The sequence below is a fragment of the Podarcis liolepis genome (assembly GCF_965112155.1).
Source record: "Podarcis liolepis genome assembly, chromosome: 11".
Taxonomy (NCBI): Eukaryota; Metazoa; Chordata; class Lepidosauria; order Squamata; family Lacertidae; genus Podarcis; species Podarcis liolepis.
Window position 1 is genome coordinate 19920867 of NC_139565.1, and position 16730 is coordinate 19937596.

The 16730-nt window shown below is 42.2% G+C and overlaps 1 protein-coding gene across 5 annotated transcripts in view; it reads right to left on the reverse strand.

Moving 5' to 3' along the window:
• Nucleotides 1-16730, reverse strand: part of PRR16 (proline rich 16) — a 151355-nt gene that overhangs the window by 61530 nt on the left and 73095 nt on the right. The window contains exon 1 of one of the 5 annotated variants that reach the window (XM_083464629.1): nucleotides 16107-16128. The exons of 3 other annotated variants lie outside the window; for them this stretch is intronic. The gene's annotated coding sequence lies outside the window, so the exon portion shown is untranslated. Of the gene's footprint in view, nucleotides 1-2046; nucleotides 2175-16106; nucleotides 16129-16730 lie in introns of those variants that run through there. One more of the 5 variants, XM_083464631.1, reaches the window with a different exon arrangement.

Here is a 16730-nt window from a genome sequence, read left to right on the forward strand (position 1 = left end):
GTGGAGCTTCAGCAATAGTCTTCTGGCACTGGAGTCAATGCAGGGTGGAGGCTGTGTGAGTGAACTGCTAGAAGCACCAGACTGGCTCTGCTGGTGCATGTGTAAAGGCCTGACCTTACCACTGTCTCATCACTAAGCTTCCTGGAAAGTGGCAGCCACTTCCATTGCTGGAAGGCCACTGCTGTAGTCCTACCACACTAGGTGAGCCACTCCTGGGCTAAACATTTGGAGGACATTGGTCCTTATTCTAATCACTGATAGTCTAGCCAAAGATTAGCACAGGAGACAGGGGTATCTTTGCCACAAACAGGGGTGATGCTATTCAATCCGCAGAACATGACATCAACTCTTCCATTAAACACCTCCTGGTATGTTTCTTGGTCAAACATTATTAGCATTGCTGCAGACCATTCTCTACTTCTAAAGCCATCATTAAGGGGAAATTAGATCATTTGCAAAGTGAAATATTGTGCAACTTAAAAAAAAAAACTTCCAATCAATGCAGGGAATGTTATTCAAAGTTAGCTTCCCTTTGGCCAAGTTGTTTTAGCTTCTTTAAAAATAAACAAACAAACAAAACTCATGTAATTGTGTAGGAAACAAAAAAAAAGTCCTCCACCTACTTATTTAGTGCCAACAGCGGCAGGAAACAAGCTGAATTCCCACAATAGAATTTTCTTTTTAAACTGAATAAATGTAAACGGTCATGTGTTGATACAGCACTTTTATAATTAACAATAGACAATGTAAGCATATCCTAGCTTTAGAAAGAAGCAAGGAAACAGCCCACAAAGTTTTGAAATAGGTCACTGTTTTGGCAAAAGCATTCACATTTGTGTTTAAAGAGTCACCTTAAAACCTAATTTATAGTTTGCATTGGCTTTAAGAGCATGCTTTATATATTCGCAGGCTGACAACCTGAGACTCATTATCAGCATTGTCGACATATTCTGACCCACTATTATCACCCCTTGATTACACGCTAGTCACAATTTGTCATCCAAAATGGATCAATCCATCTCTGTTATACTCTATGCATGAGCACGACATTGATGTTTGATGATAAAGTATGAGTTACCACTGACAGACAGAGACAGATAGCAATGGCATACAGGTATAAGTGGTTAAATTGCTATGGGTTGCAGAAGTGGAGGAAAACAATAAAAGTAACAAAAGGAAACTAATCAATGCATCCCCCCCCCCCCATAGTTGGAAGATGATGACCTTGTCTAGAACCTTCAGTGACTTGCCTGGCTCTCCATCTGTATCCCAAGAATTACTATCCCATCCACCTCATCCCCCAAAGTCACTGAAATGTATCATTAAAAACATTATTAGCAGTTGAAAAAAAAGAAGCACCACACACATACAGCCTTTGTTTTTTGACAGCGACACAATGAAAACAGTACTGTATTCCTATGCCATTCTCTAGTTTTGCTACTGAGTTGCTAAGTTTGCTCCAAAGGAATACCCTGTAGAAACAAAAGATACTTATAGGTACTTCACCACTTTGATGACTGAAACTCTTCTTCCTGTGCTTCTTTTGAAGAGCATTTCAGGCACTTGTCTGAACACACTAGAGCTAAAAAAAATATGAAGGAGAGAAGGGCTCGCAAGTATACACTAGGCAGCGATGTCTCCAGACATGGAGGCTTCTCATTAGGATGTCTTAAGAACGTTCATCTGAGAGTGCTTATAAGTCTTCTTATAACTGGGAACCCTGCCTTATCTCTGCTAAACACATAAAAGTTTAACAATGGAATGGGACTTGCATGTGTGCTGAGGTCCCCATTGGCGATAGGCAATATCTTGTTTTCAATATCACGATATATCACCAGCTAAACATTATGATATCTTGCTATATCACAATGTCTGAAATAAGGTTGGAGCTTATAATAATCTGGGAAAATACTGGGGGGGGGGATGGAATCTAAATTTGATGCATATAATTAAATGAAAATTTACTCAGTGGTAGCATGCTTAACCAAACCATTAAAGATTTCTGGAGAATATATTACTGTTCTGTTAAGGGCTTTATATACTCACAGTAACACCTTGAACTTGGCCCTGTAAAAAATTGGGAACTGGTGTAGATTGGTGTTAGAAGTCAAGTAGACAATCTAGGTGCCAACTTGGCACCAGAAAACTTGGTTACAGATGGCCATCCAACCTCTGCTTAAAAACCTCCAAGGAAGGAGAGTGTACCACCGACCAAGGGAGTCCTTTCAACTGTTGAACAGCTCTTAACTGTCAGAATGTTCTTCCTGTTGTTAAGTCAGAATCTCCTTTCTTGTTACCTGAAGGCATTCATTCAGGTCCTGCACCCTCCGGAGCCTCCATCTTCCATGTGACACCCCATCATATATTTGAAGGTGGCTATTGTTAAGTTGTGGGTGAACATATCAGACGACACAGCGATTCTTCAAACAGCTCTTGTTTATTCACAGGCCTGAACAGATCTGAACTGAAGGGTTCAGCCAGCCTGCTTATATAGAGCTCCACTGGAATGCAACAGTAACCATTTTCTGTAACTGTCCAATCTCTGAACGTCACTTTCAATCCTTTATTTGCATATGTAGACCTGAACTATCTACAGTATTCTCCTGCTGGCCCAGGGTGAGAACTTCAGTACATAACAGCTATCACGTCTCCTCTCAGTCTCCTCTTTTCCAGGCTAAACATACCCAGCTCCCTCAACTGTTGCTCATAAGTCTGGGTTTCCTGACCCATGATCATCTTGGCTGTCCTCCTCTGCACACATTCCAGCTTGATAATATCCTTCTTAAATTGTGGCACCCAGAACTTGACACAGTATTCCAGGTATGGTCTGACCAAGGCAGAATTGAGCAGGGTTTATGACACTATATTTCTGTTGATGCAGCCCAGAATAGCTTTCCTGCTGCTGCACCACACTGTTGGTTCATGTTAAACCTGTGGTCTACTAAGACCCCTAGATCCTTTTCACATGTACTACTGGCAAACCAGGTGTCCCCCATCTTATATTTGTGCAGCTGGTTTTTCCTGCCTAAGTCTATAACCTTACATTTGTTCCCATTTAAATTCATTCTCGCGTGTATGTAGCTCTGCATCTATGTAGGTCTACTCACTACCACTCTATAATTTAGTGTAGGTATTTTTCTTATATATTTTGTGTTTTTAAAAGAACACATTGAAAAATATGTGTTCTTAATATTGAGCCACACCAATAAAAAAGAGATGTAAAATTATGTGTTACTTACTAGATCTGTATAGTGTTAATCCTCCAAGAAACTCAAAATAATGTACATGGATTCCACCCCACTGCCTCTGATACTGTTTTATTTATTTATTATGTAATATATTTATATCCTGCTGAGTCGGAATTCAAGGCAGCTTACAACATTTAAAAGCATCAGTCACAGAATAAAAAATAATAAAAACAAACCGGTTAAAAACAATATTTAAAATACATCACAATATATCTAAAACCAGCAATTAAAATTTGAACTGACAGCAAGCAGCTCAGTCATCAGCATCATTTCCAAATGCACCTTCATTTCCAAATGCATAAAGCCCTTTACTGCAAAAGTAAATTGTTGCTTCCCTGCCTGAACATAAGCAGGAGCCAAGCCACATTGATCTTATCATGAAGAAGAAACTTGGTTTGCTGATCAGAATCACCTAGAACGAAGATTCCAATCAGCAAATAAAGTTTCTTTTTCTGCCAATAAGATCCACGGGCTTTAAGGCACACACTGCGTCTCTTGCTAGGCAGAGTAGAGACCCTGATATCGTGCTTAGCCTGATATCGTATCTTTGCTGATCGGAATCTCCCTGCCTTGGCAGGGAAGCTTATTGTTATGCTAGGTCTGTCTCTAGCAAGAGGCACAGGGCCTGCACCAGCAGCTTTTACTGAAAAGTAAAGCCCTTTACTCTGCAACGCCAGCTGAGAGGCGGCAGGGCTTTATGCCTTGCAGATAGGGCAGGCAGGAAATGACCATTTACTTTGCAGTAAAGTGCTGCTTCCAGCCTGCCGGGTCTTCAAGGCCAGCTGGGCAGTGCAATCTTGATATATTATGGGGTGGGGATGAAACCTTTATCGTGGTCTGAAGTTCATACCAATAAAAGACAAAATATTGATATATCGCCCACCCCTAGTCCCCATCCATAGTTTTTGGTCTCATGGGTCTAGGTGGCTGCATCTGATTTCAGCTTCTCTCAATTGCTGCAGACCCTGTTAACTCTGCCAGCTCAGCTCTCCCCTGCTTCCTGTAGGGAGCAGCAAATCACAGGAAATATCACAATGCAGGAAAAAACGTGACGCCAGCCAATGCCTCTGCATAAAGGTAAAGGGACCCCTGACCATTAGGTCCAGTCATGGCCGACTCTGGGATTGCGGCGATCATCTCGCTTTATTGGCCGAGGGAGCTGGCGTATGTGACCAGCATGACTAAGCCACTTCTGGCAAACCAGAGTAACGCACGGAAACGCTGTTTACCTTCCCACCGGAGTGCTACCTATTTATTTACTTGCACTTTGACATGCTTTCAAACTGCTAGGTTGGCAGGAGCAGGGACCGAGCAACAGGAGCTCACCCCATTGTGGGGATTTGAACCACCGACCTTCTGATCGGCAAGTCCTAGGCTGTGTGGTTTAACCCACAGCACCACCCGCATCCCATTAATGCCTATACATAGGTCCATCCTGATTTCAGACACTGTGATATATCAGTATATTGCAATGTTCAGCTGGTGATATATCACAATGTTGAAAACCAGATATCACCTAGCCGTACTGCTAATGTCTGCCTCTAATAAGAAATAAATAAAATTCTTTCTGTCTATGCATCTCTCAGGAAGGCACTCATCATCAGTCTGTAAAAAGACAAATGGAGGCAGGGTCCTGCACCAGTGTTAGAAACTCAGATATAAAAGCTACCGTATTTTTTGCTCTATAAAACTCACTTTTTCCCTCCTAAAAAGTAAGGGGAAATGTGTGTGCGTCTTATGGGGCGAATGCAGGCTGCACAGCTATCCCAGAAGCCAGAACAACAAGAGGGATCGCTACTTTCACTGCGCAGCGATCCCTCTTGCTGTTTTGGCTTCTGAGATTCAGAATATATTTTTTCTTGTTTTCCTCCTCCAAAAACTAGGTGCGTCTTGTGGTCTGGTGCGTCTTAAAGAGTGAAAAATACGGTAGGTGCCAAATGGCTCCTTAAACCAAGGTTACAGTTGCCAAGAAGGAATGTTTAGTTGCCATTTTGGGGCAAGACAGCTCTAAAGTCTTATTTTTCAAATGATGGACCGACTGTGACCAGGGAGAAGAGTCGGTGGAAGAAGATTGGAAAAAGTTTAAAGACTATTTACAGAAATATTGTAAAATTAATGAATGTTAGAATGATGTTGGATAGAAACTAAGTGGTTTCTAGCTGTAATGTTATAAGGGAATATGAGAAAATGGCCATTAATAGGTAAAAATTTAATGTTACAATATTTTAAATTTGAAGACTAAGATGAATGAAGAGGGGAGGGATTTGCTGAACTAACAATTTGAGCTGGAATACAGAAAAGGGAGGCGTGAGGAGGTCCGGGAAATAAGCAGATGAAAAATATGTGATGGAAAGACTGAATTGTTTTTAACTATTTTTATTTTGTATTTTTCTTTTTTCTTTTTACTTTGTAATCTTTTGAAAATATTAATAAATATCTTAAAAAAAACAAATGATGGACTGACTGTGATTATCCATTAAACATATAGCTAGTTCAGATGACAATCTTGAGCTAGGTTAAGAAGTTTGAGAACTTAAAAAATCAAAGTCATTTAATCCAGGGATAGTCTACATACAGTACATATTAGCCTGCTCCTATCTCTTTTTCTTAATGGTGGCACGGACCATTCTTTGTAACGTAAGAATATTGTTTACAACTGTGAGCATGGCCATGGGGAGCGGTAAGTGAAAAGAAGCTACAACCGTTAAATATAACATGGTTCACTGCTCCTGCTCAGGCTGCACAGAAAAAAGCATTTTGGTTCCTGAAATTCATTCTGGTTGTGCAGATAAAATATACCGTAACTGATAGAATTCTACAGGATGTGGTATTAGTGCGTGAAAACAGTCCAGATCCAATGATCCCCAGATGGTGGAGATGTCAGGAGTCCTCCTGACACCCAGGCATCTTCACTTGGTCACAAGTGACTGATAGGTGAAAGATATACCTGGCGCCTGGCTAATTTCGAACACGATCCTGCACCAAGCAAATGCCATAAATGTTTTGAATGGTACCCAGGAGGTTTGATCATAATAGCTAGTGCGTCTTCAAGCAACACTCTGGAGGAAATGGCCATAGCTTAGTAGTAGAGCATCTGGTTTGTAGGAAGAAACTGGGAGAAACTCTCTGCTTGAAACCCCAAAAGAGTCACTGCTGATCTGGAAGGACCAATGGTCTGACTCAGTACAGTGGTACCTCAGGTTAAGTACTTAAATCGTTCCGGAGGTCCGTTCTTAACCTGAAACTGTTCTTAACCTGAAGCACCACTTTACCTAATGGGGCCTCCTGCTGCTGCCGCACCGCTGGAGCCCGATTTATGTTCTTATCCTGAAGCAAAGTTCTTAACCTGAAGCACTATTTCTGGGTTAGCGGAGTGTGTAACCTTAAGCGTATGTAACCTGAAGCGTATGTAACCTGAGGTACCACTGTATAAGGCAGCTTCCATTGTTCCTACAAACTGTGATTAAGAACGGCATAGCAGCTGTCTTAGTAAGTGGTACTCAGAAGTCCATAATGGTGGCTATCGTACAATCTTTATCTTCACAAAAAAACAATGGCCTGTGTTTTCTGCCTCTCGCGAATTATATTGTACTACTCTCTGTTCCTGGAAATTATGTAACATGTTTTCCCCTAAGATGATTTTGTCCCCCCCCCCATGTGAAATAAGCCAATTCTGTGTTTAAAGCAATGGGATCCCTTTGTTAGTTTTTACACAATTTGCTGCTGCTTCTGCACAGTAATGTTTAAAGGCTTTAGAGACAGAATAAACATATTTGCTAAAAGAAAAAACACTGTTCCAAAATAAGATCCATTTTTTCAAAAGTTTTCATTTCTTTTCATGCTGTGCCATCAATAACCCTGAAAAACCAGCAGCCCCTTAGCTTGTGCAGTGATGAAAGCCTAATAGTCTTTTCCCCAAGAAATGAGCCTTTGGCAATTATTGTATATTCAAATGGATAGAATATTCAGCAAAAGGGTAAATTTATTATACGACTTTGATGGGAAATGTCCTTGAGCCCAAGCCGAACTGCTATTATTTCTTGAGACATTAGGCTTTGCATACTGGAAACTTAGTGAACAACATTCCATTCCCTATAAATATACATGAATATTTTTCTTTGGAGATGGGGAGGATATTTTTCAGATTTTCTGCTTAAGCAGTAAACTACAAAGCTATGAATAATGTCTACATGTCTTGTTTACAATAAAAGCTTCTATAAATATTCAGTGTTTTAAATAATAAATCATCTTCGTTATCCAAGCATGACAAACTAGTCTATCTTGAAAATAATTGCAAACAAGAATGATTTTAGTTAAAACTTCCCTGCATAAAAAAGAAAGGGAGAAAAAAAGCATATTATTTTCTTTCTCCACTTTTTATTTTTATTTTTTGGACAATAGTTATTACCCGTGGACAATAATGTATTAACCAGAACACTGTGCCCACAAAGAGGAATAAGGAGGTATGGTACAAGGTTGATTGTTCTGGGTCACTTCTATTATTTTAACAAGAGCAGATCTACAATATAGAACCATGGCTTGAGATAGCAACTGCTTATAACACACTGTGGATGAGCCAAGGGTGAAAGGGAGCATTCCATCTGCTCCACTCTTCCAAGTGAGTAAGGAGGACTTCCTGTTTCACACCCGCCTGGGGCTCCACAGCTCTGGTCAGCTGTTACAGTTTGTCCTCTAAATCCCAGACAGTCCGGGAATCAGCGTGTTTTTACATGAGTAGAATGTGTGCTTTTATTTAAAATGCATCTCTGGGTTATTTGTGGGGCATAGGAGTTTGTTCATTCCCCCCCCAAAAAAAAATATAGTCCCCCCCACAAGGTCTGAGGGACAGTGGACCAGCCCCCTGCTGAAAAAGTTTGCTGGCCTCTGGAGATGGGGGACTCTCCGATTGCTGGAGATGGGACTATTGATTTTCTCATAAGCTAGTTCAGGTGTGCCAACTCCTAGGGGGCAGAGGTGTCATCAGCTCCCTCGATATTCCTTAGCAGGGGGCTCAGGGCCCCCGCCCATTATCAAGGGGTTGGAGGAGGTTGAATCGCCAAACCAAGTGTGGTGAATCATCAAAGGTACTGTATTTTTCGCTCTATAAGACGCACCAGACCACAAGACACACCTAGTTTTTGGAGGAGAAAAACAAGATAAAAAAATATTCTGAATCTCAGAAGCCAAAACAGCAAGAGGGATCGCTGCGCAGTGAAAGCAGCAATCCCTCTTGCTCTTCTGGCTTCTGTGATAGCTATGCAGCCTGCATTCGCTCCATAAGACGCACACACATTTCCCCTTACTTTTTAGGAAGGAAAAAGTGAGTCTTATAGAGCAAAAAATACAGTAGGTTCTTCCAGAGGGCGAGAGGGGGGAGCTGCAGCGGGACAGGCAAGGCCTTCTCCTAATCATGCACTTCCTCCCAACGCCACACACATGTTGCATGTGTGATGTTGCAGGCACAGGCAATGTGACTGCCCCCCCCCCCAATTATTTGGCCCAAGGCAGCACTTTCATACATCTGCCTTATGTTTTCATTAGTAAGAATGTGTAAAAAATATTTTTCATGCAATATTCTTTGCTGCATATTCTTTTTTTAGCTACAAGGTTAGATCAGAGCATATATTTATTTTTGTGTGCAGCAGTGCTTTACACTCATGCCTAATAAGTTAGGTTTTTTTCTTCTTCTGGGAAACCTATAGCTATAAAGAAGCAAGTGTATTTTTTTTCTCTTTTGAACTGAATATCTATGGTATCACTTCATCAAGCCCATCCATCACATTAAGAATTCACTGAACAGTGAAGTAGTTGCTAAATGTGGCATCTAAGACTCTTGCTAAATGACTATCAGACTTTGAAAAGCTGGTCCCAGTGGATCAACTTCATCAGTTTTGTTGAATTAATTAAACTTACACAGTTTTAATTGGATTTTGAATAAATGTGCAATTAATTGTTACTGTTTTGAATTTTATTGTGCTATTGTCTTCCTTAATGGCTCATGTAAAACTATTCTGAACAATTTATTCAGTGGGTGTTGGGGGTATTGGGGATGATTTTATGGAACCAAGTGGAGGGTGGCCCAAAAAACTTGGGAAACTCTGGGCTAGCGTCCTTCAGCCTTACCTGATAATACCACACACCTACCAAACAGTGTGGCCAATTATCCTGTTTAATCGCTGCCACTCTCTAAGTACACCTGCCACCAAATCAATAGAGAGGAGCAAAAACAAAACAAAGAAACAGCAAGATCAGCTGATGGCCAAAGAAATTCCTACAAGGTCCTATACAAGGACCAGCAATGCCTATACTGAATAAAAAGTAGAAAGACTGTGAAACGGAAGAGACCAGAGAAGACAAAGGCATGCTTGAACAGCTCAGTGCCAGCCACACTTACTGAAGCACCAGCCGCTAGAAGTCAAATGCCTGGCCTCCCTTTTCAGAGAGGCCACCAACTCCACTCGCCGCCACAGCCACTTCAAGAAATGTGGCACCAGGGAAGCGATAACGTTGAAAAATTCGAGTACGGTTGCCATTTGTAGCAACAGGGGTGGAGATTTCTTTAAGACGTCTGAAGTCTTTTACAATGTGAAATGTTTGTGTGCCTACTCAAAAGTTAATATCAATGAGTTCAAACGGGCTTGCTTCCAGGAAACCAGGCATAATCGGGGTGAGCAACCTTTTCTGGTGGGATGGGCGGCAGATCATTATCTCCCCACCCACCCCGGTGGGCCAAATGTGACAGGTGAGAAGTGCTGTCCACCTGAGACTCACCTGATAATCACCTGGCATCAGGGGATGCTGTGCTTTGAAGTCCCGGGACTTCAGCACAATCCTGTTTGAAAACCCTTTGCCAATGGTGCTTTCTTTCCCTCCTCTCCTTGCACCACGGTCTTGGTAGGGTGACGGTGAGAAGACAAGAAGGGGAAAGGAGGAGCAGAGAGTAAGAATGAGCTCTCTTCTTCCTCCGTGCCGTTGGGCTTGCGTCTGGCTCCTTTGATTCTCTTTTTCTCCCTTGCCAGGCTAGAAGCAGAAAGAGGAAGCGAGTGAGTCCAGCTTCTCCTCTCTCTTCTCCTCCTCCTCTTCTCACAGTCGTTCTGCCCTGACCAAGGGACAGCTTTCTGAAGGAAAGCTGTTGACAGGCAAAAGAGGAGGAAGGAAAAAATGTGCACTGTTTGCCAAGGGCAGGATGGCGCAAGCCAACAGCTTTGGGGAGGGAGTTTATTTCAGTCTTACTCCCTCTTCCTTCTCTTCCCTGTTCTCTTCTCAAAGTCATTCTGCCCTGACTCTGGCAAAGGGGGAGAAGGGGAAGGAAGTGTACTGAGACTCCAAAAACCAGAACTGCCAGACTTCCCCCTGTGGGCCTGTTTGAACTGAGCAACATTTAACCCCTGCTTATCAGCTGATGAGTGGAGATGAAATCCCATCGCCTTGGCTGTGTGAGCCTGTTCTCTGTTGGGAACCAGATGTGCAGCCAAACGCAGGATTTAGCCCTATCCTCCTGCCCAGCAGCTGACCTCAGCTGATAAGCAGATGGCTGTGGTTTGTAGAAAATGACCTCACAGGCCAAACCAGACCCCCTCATGGGCCAGTCCTGGCCCATGGGCTGGAGAGTACAGGATTGCAGCCCATTGCTAATTAAACAGTTTTCCTGAAGTCACCTCAAAGCCTTTCATGGGTCCTGCTATCAGCAAGAAAGTAGAATCACAGAATCTTTTCAGATGTCTTCTGTATGAATATATTTCGTCTCATGCTTGAAATCTGCTTTGCTGCTCCTGCCCCCATGCTCTCAAAGGGCAACGCATGAGGTGTCACATTGATTTAGCACCGCTCAGTGACCTCGCAGTATAGAAGCTACTTTCTAGCCACTTCCATTATGCAGGGTCATGAGGATTTCGCATTAAAATAAACAAGGGTAATGGGCAGGGTGGAAAGAGTGTGAGGCCGAGACTCATGCTCCCAATCACACCAAAGACAGAACACTACTCACTGGAGGAAGAAGGGGTCACTTGAAGGGCAAACTGAATGCACGTGAAAGAGCAAGAAGCCCTATTCTCCACCACTACTCTACTCTAGAGACGTTGTGATGCCAGGCCTAATGATTCATCTGACAGACCTAAGAAAGTGTCGAATGAGGCACATTCCTTTATAGCAAGCAAGTCCCATCATTCCTAATCAATGGTCTTCTTTCTTCTTCTTTGGCGATCACACATAGCCGAGTAAGATTGTCTTCCAAGAACATGGTTTTAACAGTGAGTCCGTAAGTGACTGTGGAGGCCAGTTCTAGATCCATGGCCATGCTGACTAGGGCCAATGGGAGTTGAAAGTCCAGCAATATCTGTAACACCACAGATGCCCTGTTCCTGCCTTATGATGACAACTCTAAATGTGGAGAAGCCATTGGCAATCCAGATTAAGGGCAATGGTATGTGATTAGGGGCAAGGAACTGGCACTGTTTCCCGATTTTGGAAACTGATATATGAAAGCTAGGAGCTAAATGGCACCTTAAACCTAGGTTATGGGCACAATAACAGAATGTCTAGGCGCACTTTTCTACAACAAGACTACAAAGCTGAAAATGAATGAACTGCAGATAATATCTTATATTCATTTTCCACATAGCCTAGTCCTCATTTGAAGACTGCAAAAAACAAAGCCATGCTTCCCCTGCCTGCCCCCCTAATATACTTAAGAGGGTCTCTTCTCCAGTCTTCAGAGGGTGGCTGGAAGCGGGGAGGCAGAAAAAGGTCCTCCTTTCTTTCCACTCTGCAATTTTAATCTGAAATCAAAGGCACAATACTGCGCCCAGAGCTCGGAAACTGCTCACACTAATGAAATTCCTTGTCGCAAAATGCGCCTAGAATGATGGGAGTTTCGAACACTGTTTCAGCGCAGATGATGCACACCACTCTCTTTTTACTCTATATTATGTTATGTGTAGAGGGATGCGGTGGCGCTGTGGGTTAAACCACAGAGCCTAGGACTTGCCGATCAGAAGGTCGGCTGTTCGAATCCCCATGACGGGGTGAGCTCCCGTTGCTCGGTCCCTGGTCCTGCCAACCTAGCAGTTTGAAAGCATGTCAAAGTGCAAGTAGATAAATAGGTACCACTCCAGCAGGAAGGTAAGCGGCATTTCCGTGCACTGTTCTGGTTTGCCAGAAGCGGCTTAGTCATGCTGGCCACATGACCCGGAAGCTGTACGCCGGCTCCCTCGGCCAATAAAGCGAGATGAACGCCGCAACCCCAGAGTCGGTCACGACTGGACCTAATGGTCAGGGTTCCCTTTACCTTTATGTTATGTGTACATGTTCAATTTCTTGTCTTTTGAACCAAAATCTGTGATCTTCCCCATGTTCTTGATTTTGTGCCTGATTAACCCAACTAGATCATCATTCCCTTACGCAAACATCCACTGCTAAATTCTCCAGTTATCCATTTGCCATAATCCAGTGGATTTACACCTGACTTTGCAATCGTTTCTTTAACTAAAATGTATTATTCATTGGCCACTTTAAGAATACTTTGACACATTCTGCTATAGATTTCAAGTCTAGGGGTTAAAATAAATAAATAAGATACCAGAACTTAAGTCTGTCTTATATTGCATGCTCATATGCAAACACCAATGTGAAGAAAATGCAAAATATAGCAATATATTTACATTTTGAATTTTAATGACCTAAATCTAAACATAAAAATAAGCATTGCAATTCTCCACACAGTAGTGGATTCTACTCATCAAAACAGAACTTTGATTAACTTTGAGGATGCTTCAAACTATCCCATTCCCTATTGCAATTTTGCTTGAGGCAATTTTCATTGCTCAGGATTCTACTACCATCACAATTAGATGGTATGGTACTGTGTGGTAGGTCCTCATTCCCTTTCATTTCCTGCCTGTGATTCCATTGTTGTCGCTGTTTTTAAATGCTTTATTGGTTTTTAAAACTATGTAACATAAGTAATCAACAGAAAAAAGAAAAGAAAAATATAAACAAACATTCATTTCAAAGTATGGTGTTTCCTCCATTTATGCCTATGCACAGTTATGCATGGAAAGCCCATGGAATAGCTCTTATATCCTTAATTTCCAAACTACAATTGTGCACTTATTCAGTACACATAAACACACAAGTACAGTCATACCTTGGTTCTGGAACGCCTTGGAACTCAAACATTTTGGCTCCCGAAGGCAGCAAACCTTGGAAGTAAGTGTTCCAGTTTGAGAACATTTTTTGGAACCCAAACGTCCGACGCAGCTTTCGTGGCTTCCGATTGAGTGCAGGAAGCTCCTGCAGTCAATCGGAAGCCACGCTTTGGTTTTTGAATGTTTTCGAAAGTTGAACAGACTTCCGGAACAGATTCCGTTCAATAACCAAGGTACGACTGTACAGTTTTACACAGCAGACATGCATTGCAGAATAGGGGCCGAGCATGCCTAGTGACAATTCACATGCACAAAATGTTTAGTTGCTCATACCACAAATTCCCTGCAAAGACTGAAACAGCAACAGTCTATCTCACGCATTCTTTTCAACACAGAGAAGCCCCTTAATCGAAGAGCTGAAATTGAAAACATGTTATCAGTTCCACCTCTGTAGTGAAAGGGCTTTCATGAGCTTTCCACAGAGGGAGGAAGTACTTTCATTGCTGCTCTTTGCAGCCTTTGAAAAATAATGTTCCAGCTTCTGTATGATGGTACACATCCATATTTCTCTCGGCTCAGCATGTACAAGAATGTGGGCAACCAAATGATCTTTCCCCCCCTCGCAACCAGGATATGAAAGAGCAGCCAGCAATAATTCACCATCCAGCAGAAATTCGTACTGGGCAAATCGGAGAGAAATAACTCTGTACCAGTGGAATTAAATTTCTATTAAATTAATTTACATTAAAGTGTTCTATTGCCATAGCATACCAATCCACAACACCTCCCTATGGGTTCCCATTAAATTCTACTGCAAAATCTTTGTTTAAACTTAGGGAAGGTTTTTTAAAAAAAAAATATTCAGAAATTCTAAAGGAACAACATTTAAGAAATGACTTCAGAAAAATAAACGGACAGTATTAAAAAAAAAAAAACTCTGCATGCACAGAACATATACTATTTTGGATCATAGCCCACATTCGAATGATATAACTGTGATACATTTTTGGCTCAACAGTAATTTAAAAGGTTTAATAGCTGGCGCATCAGGAAAACAAATTAAGCCATTGGGGCCTTTCCAGGTACTACAGAGCAGATGTAAAATGCAGACCTACCAACACACAGTCTGGCAAACCAATCCTCTGTGTGTTTTCTTGAGAGCAAGTCCCACTTATTTCAATATTTACAGATAAGTGTGTATAGAACTTAAAGCTCTTTTTGCCATTGACTGGAAACTCTGATGCACAGCCGTTACTTTAATTTTAACAGTGTGTATCTGAAGAAGTGTGCATGCACACGAAAGCACATACCAAGAACTAACTTAGTTGGTCTTTAAGGTGCTACTGGAAGGAATTTTTTTATTTTTGACTATGGCAGACCAACACGGCTACCTATCTGTAATTTAATTTTAAAGACTGGGCTTGGAATAATAGAATTGTAGAGTTGCAAATGACCCCAAGCGTCATCTAGCCCTGCAAATGCACGAATCTCAGCTAAAGCATCCATAGTACTAACTTGACATAGTAATGACCGTTTCCATAAGGGTGCAAAAGAGATGTGTCTACACACTCAAAAGAAGCTCCTATCGATATTTCCACACTTTGCCTTTTTTCCATCTTCAATGTCATGGGTAGGCAAACTAAGGCCTGGGGGCTGGATCTGGCCCAATTGCCTTCTAAATCCGGCCCACGAACGGTACAGGGAATCAGCGTGTTTTTACATGACTAGAATGCGTGATTTCATTTAAAATGCATCTCTAGGTTATTTGTGGGGCATAGGACACAGGTGGCACTGTGGGTTAAACCACAGAGCCTAGGACTTGCTGATCAGAAGGTCGGCAGTTTGAATCCTTGCGATGGGGTGAGCTCCCATTGCTCGGTCCCTGCTCCTGCCAACCTAGCAGTTCAAAAGCATGTCAAAGTGCAAGTAGATAAATAGGTACCACTCCAGCGGGAAGGTAAACAGCGTTTCCGTGCGCTGCTCTGGTTCGCCAGAAGCGGCTTAGTCATTCTGGCCACATGACCCGGAAGCTGTACACCAGCTCCCTCAGCCAATAAAGCGAGAGGATGCCGTAACCCCAGTCGGCCACGACTGGACCTAATGGTCAGGGGTCCCTTTACCTTTAGGAATTCATTCATTTTTTCCCCCAAAATATAATCCGGCCCCCCACAATGTCTGAGGGAAAGTGGACTGGCACCCTGCTGAAATAGTTTGCTAGCCCCTGTTTATTGTCAATAATATTCATTCCTTATACTCAGCCCAGTATACCTGAAGGAGCATCTCCACCCCCATCATTCAGACCAGACACTGACGTCCAGCTCCAAGGGCCTTCTAGCAGTTCCCTCACTGCTAGAAGTGAAGCTACAAAGAACAGGCAGAGGGCCTTCTGGGTAGTGGCACCCGCCCTGTGGAACGCCCTCCCATCAGATGTCAAGGAAATAGACAACTATATGACTTTTAGAAGACATCTGAAGACAGCCCTGTTTAAGGAAGTTTATATTGTTTGTTATGTTTGATGTTTTATCGTTTTATTATTATTATTAATATTCTGTTGGGAGCTACCCAGAGTGGCATTATTATTATTATTACTATTATTATTATTATTATTATTATTATTATTATTCCCCACATGTGATGGCAAGTATCAGCTGGGCTTCTATGGGGCAGACTCATTAAATACATGAGTTGTACAGGAAGAATGTGCAGGCCTCACCTTCAAATGGCATTGCTTCTCTAGGCTATTTTTTTTCATAGTGGAAAAATGTTAAAAGCCTCTTCCCATGTTACTTTTTAAAGGTCCATCAGTTGCTTCGAATCCACAGTCAACAGCTGCAATGTAAAGATTTAGAGATGGGAATTCTCCAAGTGACCCTCTCCAAAATATGCATGGCCAGAACACGTCTCAATCTGTGCAGACTGTGCCTGCAGACACTCAAGTGACAATTACCCCTTCAGGCACAAACACAGACAGACATAATGGTTTGGATCCTGAGTTAAGGAAGTTCATGGAAGGAAAGTTTCCTGCCCGCTCTTCCCCTGCTGGGAAAAATGTCCCACAACCAGCCTCTTTGGTGGATTGGGACCCCTCCTAAATAATGTTGGATCAGACACACAGAGCTACTGGGAAAAGAGGGTAATTGCCCCTAATCAGATGGGGGTGAACTTTAAGGTAACTTATATTAGGACCCAAAACAGTATTTCTGAAAACTGAAGTGGCCTGCAGGAGATTTCTCTCTTCAATATTATGACAAAGCAGGAGGAAGCCCTTGTCAAGGAAATAAACAACTATCTGACTTTTAGAAGACATCTGAAGACAGCCCCATTTAGAGAAGTTTTT